The sequence below is a fragment of the Etheostoma cragini genome, chromosome 5, assembly GCF_013103735.1.
Source record: "Etheostoma cragini isolate CJK2018 chromosome 5, CSU_Ecrag_1.0, whole genome shotgun sequence".
In the NCBI taxonomy this organism is placed as follows: domain Eukaryota; kingdom Metazoa; phylum Chordata; class Actinopteri; order Perciformes; family Percidae; genus Etheostoma; species Etheostoma cragini.
The window spans coordinates 2,907,884-2,923,649 of record NC_048411.1 but is presented as its reverse complement, the minus strand read 5'-3'; the positions used below and the strand labels follow the sequence as shown (position 1 = coordinate 2,923,649).

Genomic DNA, 15,766 nt, shown 5'->3' with positions numbered 1-15,766 from the left:
TTATAGGAGTACCTGATAGAAATTCTGAGCATGCACTGGGTTGGCGTCAATCAGTCCACATGTGTCCTTTAAATGAAGACGACGTCGTCTAATCATTGTTATTTGACCGATTTCAAAACTCAGAGGTAACCGGAGACGTCTTGAATGAAGAAGGCTGTTTGATTTTTTTTTTAAGGAATAAGTGTGCAGTATTTCTCATCTCTGTTCATTTATTGAATCTGGAGGTGCACATGGGAATTGTATTGACTTGTGTTTGGGACAGTTTGCCCTTTCTTCTTCAATAGCTTGCTTTTCTGCTCTTCTGTTCAAGACATCATTTTATTCTGCTCACACACTCTCCTTCCTAACCAACAAAGTGCCACTGCTTATCTCTGATCAGCCAAGAAGCGGCTGTAAAATCCAAATGTCAGGAGGTGAAATTGATCCAGGCTTGCAGACAGCTTTGTGTATGTTGACAGATTCAGGTGTCTTTTAGGGTGTCCCCTGAGCCTGCAGATTAGAGAAGCAGGTTTGGTTTCTGGGAAGGTTGAATCCCTGGAGTTGGTTAGGGAATAAGCTCCAAGCAAGGCATTTAAAATCTGACGATAAAATGTGGGATGGGAAAGATAGCGTGAGGCTGCCAGCTTGGTGACGTAGTGACAACTCATAAGGCCAGGTGAAAAACGGCTGTAGCTGGCACGCTAACCACTTATCTCCAGTAACATGCCACATTTTGGGGACTTGCTAATGGTGAGACAGAAGTATTTGTAAGTATTGGTTGATTCTTGTCTACCAAAAAACACAACGCAGCTTATTCTTTGTCAGAGCAGGGGTTATGAGAGGAGCTAATAAACTGTGATAGCTTCTACAACTCTCTGATTGAACTCATTCTAAATTTGCACAGAATAACTTCAACTTGCTAATTGTGACAATTCCATTACAATAAACTGATTCAGAATGGGCAAAGTGTACCTGGAAAATCTGTTTCTGGCACTCATATAACGAATGCATGCAGGGCCTGAAATCAACACCTGTAGACGCGCCAAATGCTGGTCAACTTTGTCATTGGCAGGTGAAACTGCCAATCTACCTGTAGCCCATGAGATCTGAGTAATTCACTAGTTGTTTCTGCTGTTTTTCTTTCACATTTCAACCAAGTCCACCATTTCCTTGGATTGAAGCTCAAAAACGTGGAGGCTGAAACAAGCAACCAACTAAAGATGATCTTTTAATTCTTGACAAAAAGTTTGATACTGTCACAACAACATTTTGCACATTTATGAATGAAAGTGTGTGTGTGTGTGTGTGTGTGTGTGTGTGTGTGTGTGTGTGTGTGTGTGTGTGTGTGTGTGTGTGTGTGTGTGTGTGTGTGTGTGTGTGTGTGTGTGTGTGTGTGTGTGTGTGTGTGAGATGTTTTGTACTTCACTTGCATTGGATGTTTGTTTTACCATACCTGCCTGGTGTAAAATAGCACTTGTACAAGGTTAATGTATGATTGGACACTGTCCCCTGTTATCAGACTATAAGACTGCAGCTCCATGGCTTCCTATTTTATAAAAAAGAAAAAGAAAATGTTGTACACGTTTCAACCAGCTCAGATTCTTGAATATATAGTCATATTTATGCAGTATGTTGAGCACTGGAGTAACAGATTTTTTTAAAGTGGCGTACATCATTGTTTGGGTGCAACCCTTTTGACCCCTTTCCAAAAGGTTTCTATATCAGAAATCTGGGTTTTTTTCAAAGAAATTTCCCCAAAAAGTAAAGTGGATGGTTCCCAACAACGCTTCTCAAAAGTTAAATAAATAATCAGCTCACTACTTTCATTGAATTAGTCAAATTGATAGCATTTGGAGAAAAAACAATTGGTGAAAGAACTAAAAAAAAAAGTGTAAAAAAGAGTGAAAAGTGTCAGTGACCAAATGTCAAATTAAATGATTGAAATATGAAAAGAAATCAAAGTAACACAATTGTCAAAAATGGGACATATGCAAAAAAAAAGCCTTACAAATTTGTGGAAAACCCCCCAAAAGACTCTGAAAAAGTCAACAAATGTTGAAAAAATGACAAAATAATTGGGGGGGAAAGCCACAAAAGGGTAAAAAAATACAACCATAACTTAGATAAAAGGTTTTTCCAGGTCAGTGGGAAGACGACACAAGGGTTAAAAAAAAAAAAAAAACATTGGTAATGCTTTATTTTAGGGGTCTGTTGTTTCCAAATAATTTTCAAGATGAAAAGCTATCTTGTTTCAGAAAAAGGATATACTTACAAAGAAATGAATACCATTAGGTAGCAGTCTGTTAGTCAATGGCAGCTGGTCAGCTGAGCATGCACAACATGTGAAATGTGTTTACTCTAAATGGTGCTGTGTTCATCACACATATACTATTTCACCCAGAGTTAGTGTCTTTCCAGGAAATCTGCTGAGAAACTATTAAGAAGTGGTTTTAAATCATGATGTTACATATTTAATATGAAGATTTAGACTTAAAATGATAATTTGCCTCCTTTTTTGAATGACATACCGCCCAATAAGTGCATACTTTTAGAAAATGATAAAAATGATCTTGCTAAAAGAAACAATGTACCTTGACAACAGTGGTGACTTATACAGGCTGATCCTCCAGAGGGCTTATTTGTGGGGACGGGGGTCCCTCCAGCCTGAAGTCAGTGCTGATCTGGCATCAGCCTGTCTGGGGACCGGATTAGGGGGGGGGGGGAGTGTGGAGGTGAGGACTTGCAGATAGATCAACGACCACTGACTGAGCCACGCATGCAAACAAGCGCATTAGCAGCAGGACTAATTTGCCTAACATTGCTAAACACATGTCCACTGTGGATCGATGTGCTGTTAATCCCCCCCAGTGCAGATCCTGGAATATGATGTGCTGCAAACAAATGAAATGAATGAGCTGCGGTGAACTATACAGGTCATGCACTGCCTCAGACAGATGAACTCTCTCTTTGTATTCTCTAGTGATTCCCTTTATCTCTCCAACCACATGTGATTTTTACTGAATGGGATACACTTAACCACTTTCCTGATTGACTCAATAGATTTTGTACATCATTATTGTTCAGCTACAATAAAAATAACAACAGCCACTCATTGCATTTCATAGCGAGCCATTCCACTGACATTTTGTTTTTTGAAAAAGCCTGGATTAGCCCTTATCCTGCTTATGAGAAGTCCAAATAAGATGGCTGGGCTATAGGGTAATTAGATGGGATACTGGGCAAGTTTACACATTATCCCATCTTTGTTAATTGAGTTTCTGTGGCATAGCCAGACAATCTGTAAAGCTTGTTTGTGACTAATTAATTAAAATAAGTTAATGGACTGTTGTCTGGAGCTCTTGGAGCTCTTGGTGCTTCTCGGTGACATTTAAAGGCAATCTCAGCAATATGTGATGTTTACAAGCTGCTATATTAGCATTCATTTGGTATCAGGTTTCTAATGAAGTGACAAAAGTTAGTCCAATATTCTTCTTCCTTTTAGCTTTGTTTTGGTCTCCACCAGCTCCTGATGGAGGTCTCTGTAGCTGCTGGATGCTCCACTGAGTTCACCAGCTGCTCTCTGAATGTTTGTCTGCTGCTGAGCAGGTAGAGGACAGATGCTTTTTAGAGCTTTTCAGCTAAAAACACCTCTGTACTGCAGCTGAACCCCAGGTTGATGAGACTGAACTAAGACTGGGATCAGAAGGATGTTGAAACCCTCCATAGACCTTTCTTCTGTTTCTGTGTCACTCAAAGTGACCCCTTTTCACATTATATTTCCAAACGTGATCCAGCTTAATTAAAAAAAAATAATTCAAGTTCAGCTTTAATGTTATGCTTCGTGCACCCCCAGAGGTTGTTCAAATTGACCTTTGAGCTTCTCTGCGATTAGTTACTCACTCTTCAATCTGTCCACCCGCACGCACACACGCACACGCACACGTACGCTTAGGTGTGTGTCCACAGATACTTTGTTTTAGCTCATCACCAGAAAATCCACAAAGACTATTTTTGGGGCATTTTAAGCCTTTAATTGACAGGACAGCTGAAACCGTTAAAGTGGAGAGAGAGGGGGGAATGGCATGCACCAAATGGCCGCAGGTTGAAATCGAACCCCAGACCACTCCGTCAAGGAGTAAACCTCTGTATGTGGGCGCCAGCTTTACCAACTAAGCTGTCTGGGAGCCCCACAAAGTGAAGTTTTGAGTTGTTTTCAGGTCTTTGAGCACAATTCAATGTAGACGGGGGGATGAAAGGCGGAAGGTTAAATAGGGGTTGAAAATGCCGTTAGCGAAGCTTCTTTGAGTATGGAGGAGGCTGACGCACACACACATATGCACACAGATGCATGCATGCAGACACACATGCACAGGGCCCTCCAGCAGGCAGATATGCAGGAGATTTAGATCCCTTTGAATATGTAATGAGTTTCACATTCATGATGAGCTGGTGGTTGATTCCTGGCGAAGCAGCTGTGATCCACGCAGCACATTCAGGATTATCTGCAGCCCAAGATAACGGGAAGAACAAAGCTGTCGAGAGTGCCGCGGGCAGAGGAAGCCCTTGGCGCTCAGCAGCGCGAGCCCCTCGCAGCTATTTGATTGGTAAATTCCCCCCACATTACCTTTGCAAGCCTCCGGGCGGAACTCCACTTTCGAGGGTGGGCGGCCTTGGGGGAGGCAGTATTTGGCTCGGGAGGCGACAAAGCTTTAGCTAACATTGTGTTCAGAAAGAGTCTTTGGAGTATAGGACACAAGTTTTCTTAAAGCTCAGTTTGAATCACAGCCAGGCATCAGATGAATCTAGGAGCCAAAGAGCTCAGCTGCAAGGATCACAATTTATGACGTGTGCATCACCGTGAGCACATATTTACAAATGTGTTGTTTACTTCTATCCTATAATTTGTAGTATCATTATGGGTGCCACATCGCAATGGATATACTGTATGTTTAACAAAATTATAAACATTTTTATTTTTGCCCACCTTTTTTCATGAGCTTAACTCAAAGATCATGGTACAAAAAAGGCTTCTTTCTATCATAGTAACATAAACAGTCCAAGGCACAGAGAGTGAAATGACAAGGGCATCAATTCTGAATTAAGAAAGTAGGCTAATGTTAACTTACGCTAGCTAACTTCAGGTAGATAATTCCCAATAACATATAACAGGGTACAAGGGTCCAAAATGGGTTTCCACAGGAGGGGGGCTGGTGTCTCCCTTAGAGATAGGGTGAGAAGCTCAGTATCCTAGGAACTTAGAGTATAGCCACTGTTCCTTCGCGTCAAAAGGGGCCAGTTGAGGTGGTTTGGGCATCTGGTAAGCAGGCCTCCTGGGTGCCTCCCTAGGGAGTTGGTCCAGGCACGTCCAGCTGGGAGAAGGCCTCGGGTAAGACCCAGGACTAGGTGGAGGGATTATTTCTACAACCTGGCCTGGGAACGCCTCGGGGTCCCCCAGTTGGAGCTTGTTAATGTGGCTCGGGAGGTTTGTGGTCTTCCTAGTTCCAGGACGCCGGCTGCCAGCGGCAGTTGTTTTGTGCTATTTCATTTTGAGATTATGTTCCATTTAATGTTGAAGTTTTGGCATGGCTGTCCAAGTGGCTCTATATTCATGGTATTGAAAGGGGGATTTAATTCAAACAATTTTGTTGTGCATGATCAGAAAACATCCCCCCCTGCTTTTTTTCTGCATACAACACATATTGTCTTCTGTACATACATACAGATTCTCACACTTCTTCTGTTACACAGAATGGAAACACATTTGCAAGTGTAATGAATGTGACTGAAACCACAGTGTGAGTAGTAGAAGGTGTGGATGTTCAACACTTATTGTCGGCTGTAGTACCAGTGTATATATTTCATATGGAGGATTGAGATTCTGTGTCAAGTCAGGACAATTATAGATTCTGTCCCGTTGATGGTCACTGAAACCCTAGATGAAGCAAAGAAACACTCATCCTTTCACTTCACTGCACTTCTTACAGAGTCGTTCTGAATGTCTAATGACTCACATTTGAACCTAAAGCCATTGTGGTGTAAGATGATCGCTGCATTGCTGCGAGAGCGAGAACTTATTAGAGGCAATTTAGCGCTTCTTTCAGAGCCAGCGGCACCTCGAGCATCACCCGCTGACTTAGGCTGTCCAAAGATAAGTCGGCTGTATTTTGTCTCACGAATGTTAAAAAATTTCTCCTTGACTGGCATGTCAACGGCAACTAAGAGTAATGATTTGGCTTTTGGCTCCCGACTTCAGATGAGACTCTCAACAGCCGCAGTCATCAGGTACATTTCTGTTAAAGGATCCTCTGACTGACGACAGCGTGTCAAGAGAGTACAAACCTTAAAAATGTATGAAGAGCCTGATCAGCATCTCACTTTAGAGATTTGTATGATGGTGAAATTGACGGTTGCTTTCCATACTGGGCCCACTGCAACACCTGATCCAGTGGATAAACACGACTCAGGGCTTAATCAGTCAAGGTTTCTTGTGTGTTCCACTTGTTTGTTGCAGAAATGAAATCAGGGTTCCTGTGTTTTTCCTCTCTTAGTTTTCTCTGCCATCTTTTAACATGATCTCCAGCCGTGGGTGAGGGGGAGTTGAAAGATTCGGCCTTCTCTTGCTTCCAGTCTCCCGCCGGACTTGAATAACACAGTGACCTAGTTAGGAGGAAGCTGGTGATCTCCCCCACCTTGTCATCAGCAGCCTGAGACTAACGGATGAAATAACTTCCTTCCACACACAACACACAGAAAGAGTAGAGCCAGGCCCAGCTCAGGCTTGTGTGACACATAACGGCCCTCTAATCACGGCCATACCATCCAGCTCCCTGGTGGCTTGGCGCAGGGAACTGGCCAAACCCCCCCACCCCCTCTGGATGGATACAAAGACCTGCCGGTAGGGAGGCTTCAACTCGCAACAGTCAAGTGCTGTTGGCAACCAATTACTGTTAGCAAAAGGGGAAAAGAAGGGTTGGAAAATGCACCTTACACACTGATTTTCTCAGGCTCCTGTTTCCATGGGCACAAGTTCTGTGGGGGGGAGGTGTCAGACCCTAACAGGTAGCTACACCACAGTGCAACCTCTTGTGAGCTCAATTACATCTCTGTATCAGCAGCAAACTGCAGACTGCTGCCGGAATGGGTGATTTCCCCTCAAGTCTGGTTCCTCCTCTCCTCTCCTTTCCTCTTTTCCTCTCCTCCTCTCCTGTGACTGAGAGCCGGAGGCCCTCTGCCTCTGGACCGTCTGCCAGTGGAGCTACCCCACTGCCAACTCAGTTTCATTCACCCAGAACAAGGGGCAGCATTATTCCCGCTTATGTCCCTGCCAGGCCGCTGGGCACCACATTTACCAACAGATATGTTTACTGTTTGCGTTGGAAGATGAATCTTTTCAGCAAAGTCCATTTCAAGCACTACTTTACTGCACAAGCCCAAAGCAATGTGCCAGGAAGCAAAGCATAAGAACAGACTTAGGTCCTGAACCCCAGCAAAACTGAGTTACGAGACAGCGATGAGCATGTGGTGCTGTGATGTGTTGATGCACTTCACCACCAACAGCAGAGGCGGGCCAGTGAAGGAGATTTAAGCATGTCCACACAGCACACATCCAAGAATAATGGCCCGGCAGAGTGCCTGGTTATTGGCCAACTGATGGTGTGGAAGGCCAGACAGCAGGCCCCCACGCCGGTGACCCGGTGTGTCGGTGTAGGCCGCCTGCTGCTTTGTGTCAATCCGCACATGGCTGTACTGCCATCAGCACTCACGTTGGGGGAAGTGCTGCCCTCCAACGTGTAATCAGAGTCTGGTCCTCTCCAAACGCCAAATAGGATTTTGCCTTTTTTCTGCTGTACAACAAAGCATCGAGGACGGCTCCTTGCTGATGAGGTCATCATCCACCAGGGCTGCTATGAAGGATTACCAAAGTGTAATACGATCTAGACCGCCAGCTACTGGAGTCAGACATTGTTTCTTTGTCTACGAGCCTCACTCTTGACATGTATTTATTTTAGTAACCAAACCAATCCTGGTGACACTGTGGCTTAGTGTGTCTGTTCTGCAGCTACCTCAGAGAAGCCCAATCCAAAACTGGTATTATATCTTCTGATGTCGTCATGAGGAAGAACGTGGACTTGTGAACAGATTCTCCTCAGCAGTGAGCAGCGCTGCCACATGTTTCCAATAATACCAATTATGCATTTTTTTATGTAGTGCTTTTTTAAACACTCAAAGACACTTTACACAGTTTTTAAAAGGAAGTACACATACTATTAAATTATTATCATATTAACTGCTATAACCAATCCTGCATTTAGTGATGGCAGATATTCATCAAGACCCTGGAAACACTAGAACATGCATCTGTACCTGCTTTTATTATTGGGCATAGCTATTTGTATGTACATATGTATGAATGTTTGTTTGTTTTTGTGTGTCTCTTTTGTGATATTTCTGGGAGTCAGTTTGTCTGTCTGTATTTATGTTTGTGTGTTTGGTTTGTACTCCTCTTGTAATGTGTTATCTGTACTTTTTATCTGGACTTTGAGTCTGTAAAAAAAAAATAAAGCCTCAGGTCCGGCGCTTGGTCGTGATTGGTGGCGACAGTAAATTGGCATCAGAGGCTGTGGGAAGGAGTGTGGTGATGGAGCAGGTCACTTGGGGGGGGGGGGGCTGTGTGTGGGGAGGGCTTTATGAGTGAGCAGAAGGACTTTGAGTTGTATTTGTTGTAATGTTGTTGTGGTGATGTTATAATGAATGAAGGATGTAATGGTTGCAGTAGGTGCCTCCACATACCTGTAGTATAGACTGCAGTGTGTCAGTATTACTTCTCTCTGATCTATCAATTACAAAGACAGCCGTGTGTGTGTGTGTGTGTGTGTGTGTGTGTGTGTTTTGATAAAATGCAAGCACTCTTTCATCATGAGCACTGAAGGTGACTATGGTGTGAAAGGCAGTTTGTCTGTCCTGCACCATGTCCAAAGGTTTTGTTGCGTCAGATGGGACAAAATCCCTTTTTGATTCTTTAAAAACTGCAAAAAAAATACTTTTAAAAGTTCGGATCACCCAAAATACTTAAGCCTTTTTTTTAGTGTTTTAGTATCGAGACAGGGGCTTGGTCTCAAGACGACTTTTCGAAGTTCTCAGTCTAGTCTCGTCTAGGAAGAAGAGGACTCTGGATTTTATCTCAAGACCACAATTTAGGTCTGATTTATGTGTTCACATCATAACCGGGATTGGATGCAAAACCGTCCTGCTCCAAAGTACTTAAACGTTGTCCTCGGGTCAAATTGACTCCTTTTCTTATCTATCTATCCGTCTATTGTGCCAACCCACCCATCTATCTATCTATCTATCTATCTATCTATCTATCTATTAATCTATCTGTCTACTGTACCTACCTATCTATCTATTAATCTATCTGTCTACTGTACCTACCTATCTATACATCTATCCGTCTATTGTGCCTACCCACCCATCCACCCATTCATCTATCTATCTATTGATCTATCTAATGTACCTACCTACCCATCCATCCATCCTTTTATCTATCTATTGTACCACCCATCCATCCATTCACCCATCCACCCACCCACCTATCTATCTATCTACTGTACCTACCTACCTACCCATACGTCCATCCGTCCATCTATCTATCTATCTATCTATCTATCTATCTATTTATCTCTCCAACTCTCCATGTCTCTATCTATCTATCTATCTTGCCTCAACACCCCTGTCAGTTCATATTGCCATGGTTACATCCCAGAACAGATTGTGAGGCTTTCTTCATGTCTCTTCAGACTGAGAATATGCATCACAACTATATGTCAATATCTTAGCGCTGCCAGACACTAAAGGCTAAATCTTTGGCACTAAGATAGATCACTGGTATGTCCTTTACCTTTTATACTCGGAAGATGATAATATAAGCCAAGTAGGTTGGATATAAATTCCCTAGGCTAATATAAGTATGGGATGTGAGCCTACAGCTCAGCTACAACACATGCCGCAGCAACACCAAGCATGGACAAACACAAACAGCTGGTTCAGCAGTCGCAGGGCTGGAGTCAGGCTGTTGATTTGATTTCAGTTGGATTAAAGCAGCGATAATAGCTTCAGGGATGCTTCAGCCTTTAGGGCTTCATGTGTCCACAAATGCTCCAGACAGGCGGGATATTACACGGGCCAGTCCACAGGGACTGCCAGTGGGATAAATGTGTCTGAGAGTAGGGCAGGTCCTCCATCACTTCTCTTCTAGCCAGTGTGATGAAGGACAAGATGAGTGTGAGGAGGAGTCACAGGTCGGAGTGCTAACTCTTATAAATGCTTTCAGCATTCGCGTTGGAGGTCAGGGGCTCCAATATGATCCAGTCCTACACAGTAAATAATGGCTGTGAAATCTACAGTTATTTACTTTATATTTCACAGTGACAGTACTGTTTATGATTTTTACAGTGGAATGCTGCAAAGTTCTGTCCCTGTTCACTAAATCTTTTCTTTTAATCACTTTAAATATTTTAGAGCATGGGTGATTCTATTAATGCTGCCATAGTGTTAAATCACAGTGATACAGCATTTAAATTATACAGTGAGAAACTGAATTTACACTAACTGTTACACACTGTTAATAGTACTGTATTGCCTTATACAATAAAAAAGGTGCTTAACTTTTGTATTTGTACAGTAAATAAACGAGCACCGTAACTGCAATTGGAATCACAAATTTGAATTAATATTAATTCTACAGTAAAACAAGCAATACTGTAAATACAACTAAAATCACAGGGTTTACTTGTGTTGTATTTTACAATGAATACGTTAAATACAGTAAATTGAAGTATGGTACCTTTTACTGTAAAAGAATTCACAGTAACTTGCTGGACAGTTGTTGCCAGTAAGTTACTGTAAATTTTAAATTTGTTACAGTTTATGGTTAGAGATGTTCCATGTTATCCATCTGGGCTCCGGTTGACACGTCATCCCAGAGGATGGGTCCCTGTAAAAAGGCCCTTCTAGTGGGGGAAGAGCCCCCAGAGAATTATGGGATCTGCAGTCAGCAGACCATTGTCTGTGGGTTCATCGCTGCGTTGCACATTACAGTACTTGATATAGAACTGATTCAGCATCTGATCCAGGTCCACTTGTAGAGTGTGAAGGCTCAGGTCTCTGATCTCCGCCTGATCCTGTCTCTCTGTTCAGGTTCAGGTCTCTGACTCTGCTGGTCACAGACTTCACTTACTTTGTTTTGGGTGCGTTAAGGTTGAGTTTTTCAAGAGATTACTTGCAGTGATGTAATCCTCAAATGCAACTAATCAGCACAAGTTTTCCCTAAATCCAACAACCTTGAAATCCAATGATGCAACACAAGTCTCAAAATCTTTCAAAAAAAGCCAGACGCTGGAGTGTATTATAAGGGGGGTAAGTCTTTTGAACGTCTGCTCAGTCATGTGTTCATGTACAGATTGTTTACACAGCGACCATCCCTGTCCACTTACACATTCACACACTAAGCTCTTTGTATCACTTCCCTCCAGCACTAATGTTGTCTGTCCTTCCAGACCTGGGACACTCCCAGCATGTCAATGTAAAGGCCTTATTCTGTGTGAGTCCACAGATCGCAGCAGTCAGTCATGCACTGAGGTTACAGAAGCAGAAGCACCTGTCCATCAACCCCCCCCCCACCCACCCCCGGCTCTCGGTGGTCAACGGGCAAACCGTGTTTCTCCACATTTCAATAAAATACTGTTACATTTATTGAAGTGTTTCCATCGGAACACACACACACACACACACACACACACGCACATGCACACACACACACGCACATGCACACACATGAACACACAAACACGCACATTCATACCCAAGGGCATAAACACACATGCACACGAACACACACACACACACACACACACACACACACACACACACGCACATGCACACACATAAACACACAAGCACACACATTCATACCCAAGGGCTTAAACACACATGCACACGCACCCAGGCACACACACACGCTCACAAAAACACGTACACTTCACACACGCTTTCACGCTATACCCAATTCAACTGCAGTTTTCTGGTTTCCAAACCCTGTCCACAGTCCCGCTGTGACAGTCGTAGTGATGACCAGTGGAGCAAGTCCAAATGTATCGGCATTCATGTATTCCCATTGGGTTACCCACTCATCCCAAACAGCTCTATAAAGGCTCCTCTGTAGAGTGTGTGTCTGCAGCTGGGCTCAAGCTGAAAGCTGACAAGTAGTTTTACATCCACACCAATGTCTCTCATAAACCCCTCAGACCAGCGTTGATGCTGATCTGCTTCTTCCTCACAGGGCGTTGTCCTCACCTGTGTGGATCTGTGTATTGGTGCGCTCCCAGAGCAATAGAATAGGATTTACTGCCGTCCACACTGAGTCTCCAGATGTGTGACCAGTTTGTGCTGTTTCGCTGAAATGGTCCAGGGTCAGAGCAGGAAGGACGGAGGTCACTGTCTGTTTTATGGAGCAATCCGCTCAAAGGCCTGGTTTCCTCCAACTGTGTGTGTGTTTGTGTGTGTTCATTTCTTTTTTTATAGTACCACACGTGATTCATTAGTTTAGAAATGTCTGTTTTTAGACATATGTTACCGCTGTGATCACCGGGAGTAAGTCTTGGTCATGTGTGTTACGTAGCGTTACTGCTCTGGCTATTCAATCCGTCCAGTCAAAAACATTAGGCATTGTTATGGAGTTGAGGGAAGAATCTCTTTGGAGTGATGGTCCATCGCTCCTTCTGGGGTGTCTAACACCCTGTCTTGCCCTGTATTTGTGACACGGAGCCATGCTGTGAAAATGAGCCCATAACTTACTTCAGACTTGCGAGGAAGGGATTTCAAAATCAGAATCAGCTTTATTTGCCAAGTATGAGGACACGTACAAGGAATTTTGCTTTGGCTCATCATTACTCCCAATGCGCTCACACATACAGTACATATTCTGCGTTTATCCACCTCAGTGCTATTTATGATATATCATGAAGCATTTACTTTAAATAATAGGATGTGCACATTTGTTATGCGTCTCAAACAAGATATCTTTAAAGGGGCACTCCACCAATGTCCACATGTGGGAGTGTCATAGAGCAAATCTCTTCTGTGTGTGTGTGTGTGTGTGTGTGTGTGTGCGTGTGTGAACGAACAAGTGCCATGTAACACACCAGTCTGTGAAAGAGACTGACTCAAATGTTTATACAGCATTTCATACTAGTCATCCTGGTGTCTATTGCATTTCACTGCAGTTTGTCTACTGGGTATTTTGCTTAGCTATGTTTCGAATTAAGTGATATTGAATGAAAAAGGCTAATGGAAACAGTAAACTTCGATGGAATTTCATAAATATCGAAGAGGGAATACGTTCGGTCTCATCGGATTTTCTCTTGATTATATTTAGCTTATGCGATAAACGCTGATTGAAACGTTATTCGCTGAATAAGTAATAAATTGCGATTACGTTTTAGGTCATTTTTATGGTTGCAACCCGCCACAAAACGAAGAAGAAGAAGTTTGAGTTAATTTCCCCCAGTGTTTCCTCTCTGTGTGCACACATGGCGGGTGTCAACAAAGACAGATGGAAGTGGACGGACGAGGAGACGAAAGACTTTGAACTTAATTTATCAGGTACTCTTGAAGAAAATGGCCGACAAAGGTTGGGACAAGCCGTGGGACGTCCTGCGGAATAAATGGAAGACGCTCAAACAACAAGACATGTCTCAAAAAAGACTCTTGCAGCGGTGCCGATGGACAACAAACGACAAGTTGCATCTGCATTGTCATAGCGATGTGTTGATAGCGTTGTCGTTTTCTTATTATAGCTCGATGTACTGTATCACTGGCACATAAGCACTATTACAACTTGTCCAATTGTTGTGCGATTCATTAGAAAAATGAATGGGAACACCTCAAAATGTCTCAAATCAATCTGATATGCCAATTTGATCGCAGAAACAACATCATGTGACCTCATTTCCACAGGTTTGTATTTGCTTTAAAGCCATTGGATGGAAACACACTTTCACCAGCTTCATTCACATGCGTTTTATTAACCAACTTCAGATTATTTGATTGACAAGTGGATGGAAACTATATGTATAAATATTGAAGTGCCAGGAGAAATAAAAGCCCCTAATGACAGTACTTTTCAGTCAATAACACTGCGCTTAAAGCAATGTTCAGCCAGACATTTTAATCATTGCATTTTGAAGGGAAGACATAATAATAACAAAAAAATGTTTGCGTGGGGTGCCCTAAACATTGAATATAATCTAAATGAAACACTAAAATATAGCAGATCCAAACAGTATATCGTTTTCAATTTTTTTATTTGTTAGGGACCAATTTTTTACATAAATGTGGCCATTTGATGCATTGTACCAGAGATAGCCATGGGCAAATTGACATCTGCAATCCCTCTCTATAATTTCCAGTATACAATCTTTGAGGACGTATTGTTGAGAGGAAGTATGCGTACCAGAGAAGGCAGAAGCGATGTCGTCCTCCATGAACCCAGCAAACATGTTACAGATGGCTGTGTCTTTGCTTTATGAGCGGCTCTGCTCTGGTGGAGCCTCAGTTTGTCACAATGCGCTGTCGGCTGTTAAAGCTGCTTGGATATATTTGAAGGAACAGACTTTGCTGGCTGCATCGTTCTGCCAGCTGCTGCGATCCTGAGGGGTGTCTCCCATGTTGCTGGCTTGCTGAGGCATGCGCGTGTGTGTGTGTGTGTGTGCTGTAATTAACTGTCCAGCATGCTTTGAAGAGGCCACACCAGGCGGACGAGGCAGGCTCATTTGTGATGCTTGGTCACTCACACAAAAAGAAAAGTCGAACTTCAATTCACCCTCACTGTTTTCCACATGAACTACAGAGTGCCTTTCTTCTGATATGCAGTACAGGTTCCCCATTACTGCAGGTAATACAGGTATTTTAAAGTTGTAAAAGACAAAAGTAAGTTACACTCTACACTACCCCTCTTTACCCTCCTGTTGTCCTCAGGTCAAATTTGACCCATTTAAAAATTTCTATATCTAAAATGTGGGTTTCATTTTAACCAAACTACGACAAAAAATAGATTGGATTTCTTACAACGCTCTTTGCAAATACAATTGATCACTTTCATTCCTCTGATTGTAACTATTAGTCCAAATAATTCATAATTTCTGCTTTTTTAACTCAAATATTAGGTATAAATCTATATAATTGAGGGTTATTGACCATGAATTCCAAAAAGTATTGTAAAAGTAGTGGTAGCAAGTTGGTGTTGGTGAAAACTAAAAAAACAAAGCCTGAAAAAGGGACACAAATGTCAAATTTTGTCAGTTTTTGACCCGGGTGGACAACACACAAGGGTTAACTGGCTTTGTTTCACAGTGAATCCTCTCATCCACACATGGAGGATCATGGTTCCTGAAGTCTGGATGTTGTTTTGGGGACAATGACACGGCTGATAGGTGACATTAGTTGTGCTGAATTCTGCTAGCATAGCGTTAGCTTTCTGAGCAGAAGGGTTCTCTGAGCTGAGCCGACTAGAAACATCTTTGTTGCTAAGGACGAAAAATCGTATCTGAATAACGTTTGCATTGCATATGAACGTTAATAATTGTTCCAGGTATTAGTCTAATTCTAATCAAGGTTATTTTGATTAATTTCAGATTTTGATTGTAATACACTAACTGTTGTGAATTCCTCATGTTACAGAGACTGTGTAGTTAAAGTTACGTTAGTTACGGCTACGTTCATTACGTACGTT

General features: G+C 42.6%; 1 protein-coding gene across 1 annotated transcript in view; it reads left to right on the top strand.

Moving 5' to 3' along the window:
* The window catches only part of LOC117944756 (tenascin-like), an 81,229-nt gene that overhangs the window by 826 nt on the left and 64,637 nt on the right, over positions 1-15,766 (top strand). The window lies entirely within an intron of this gene.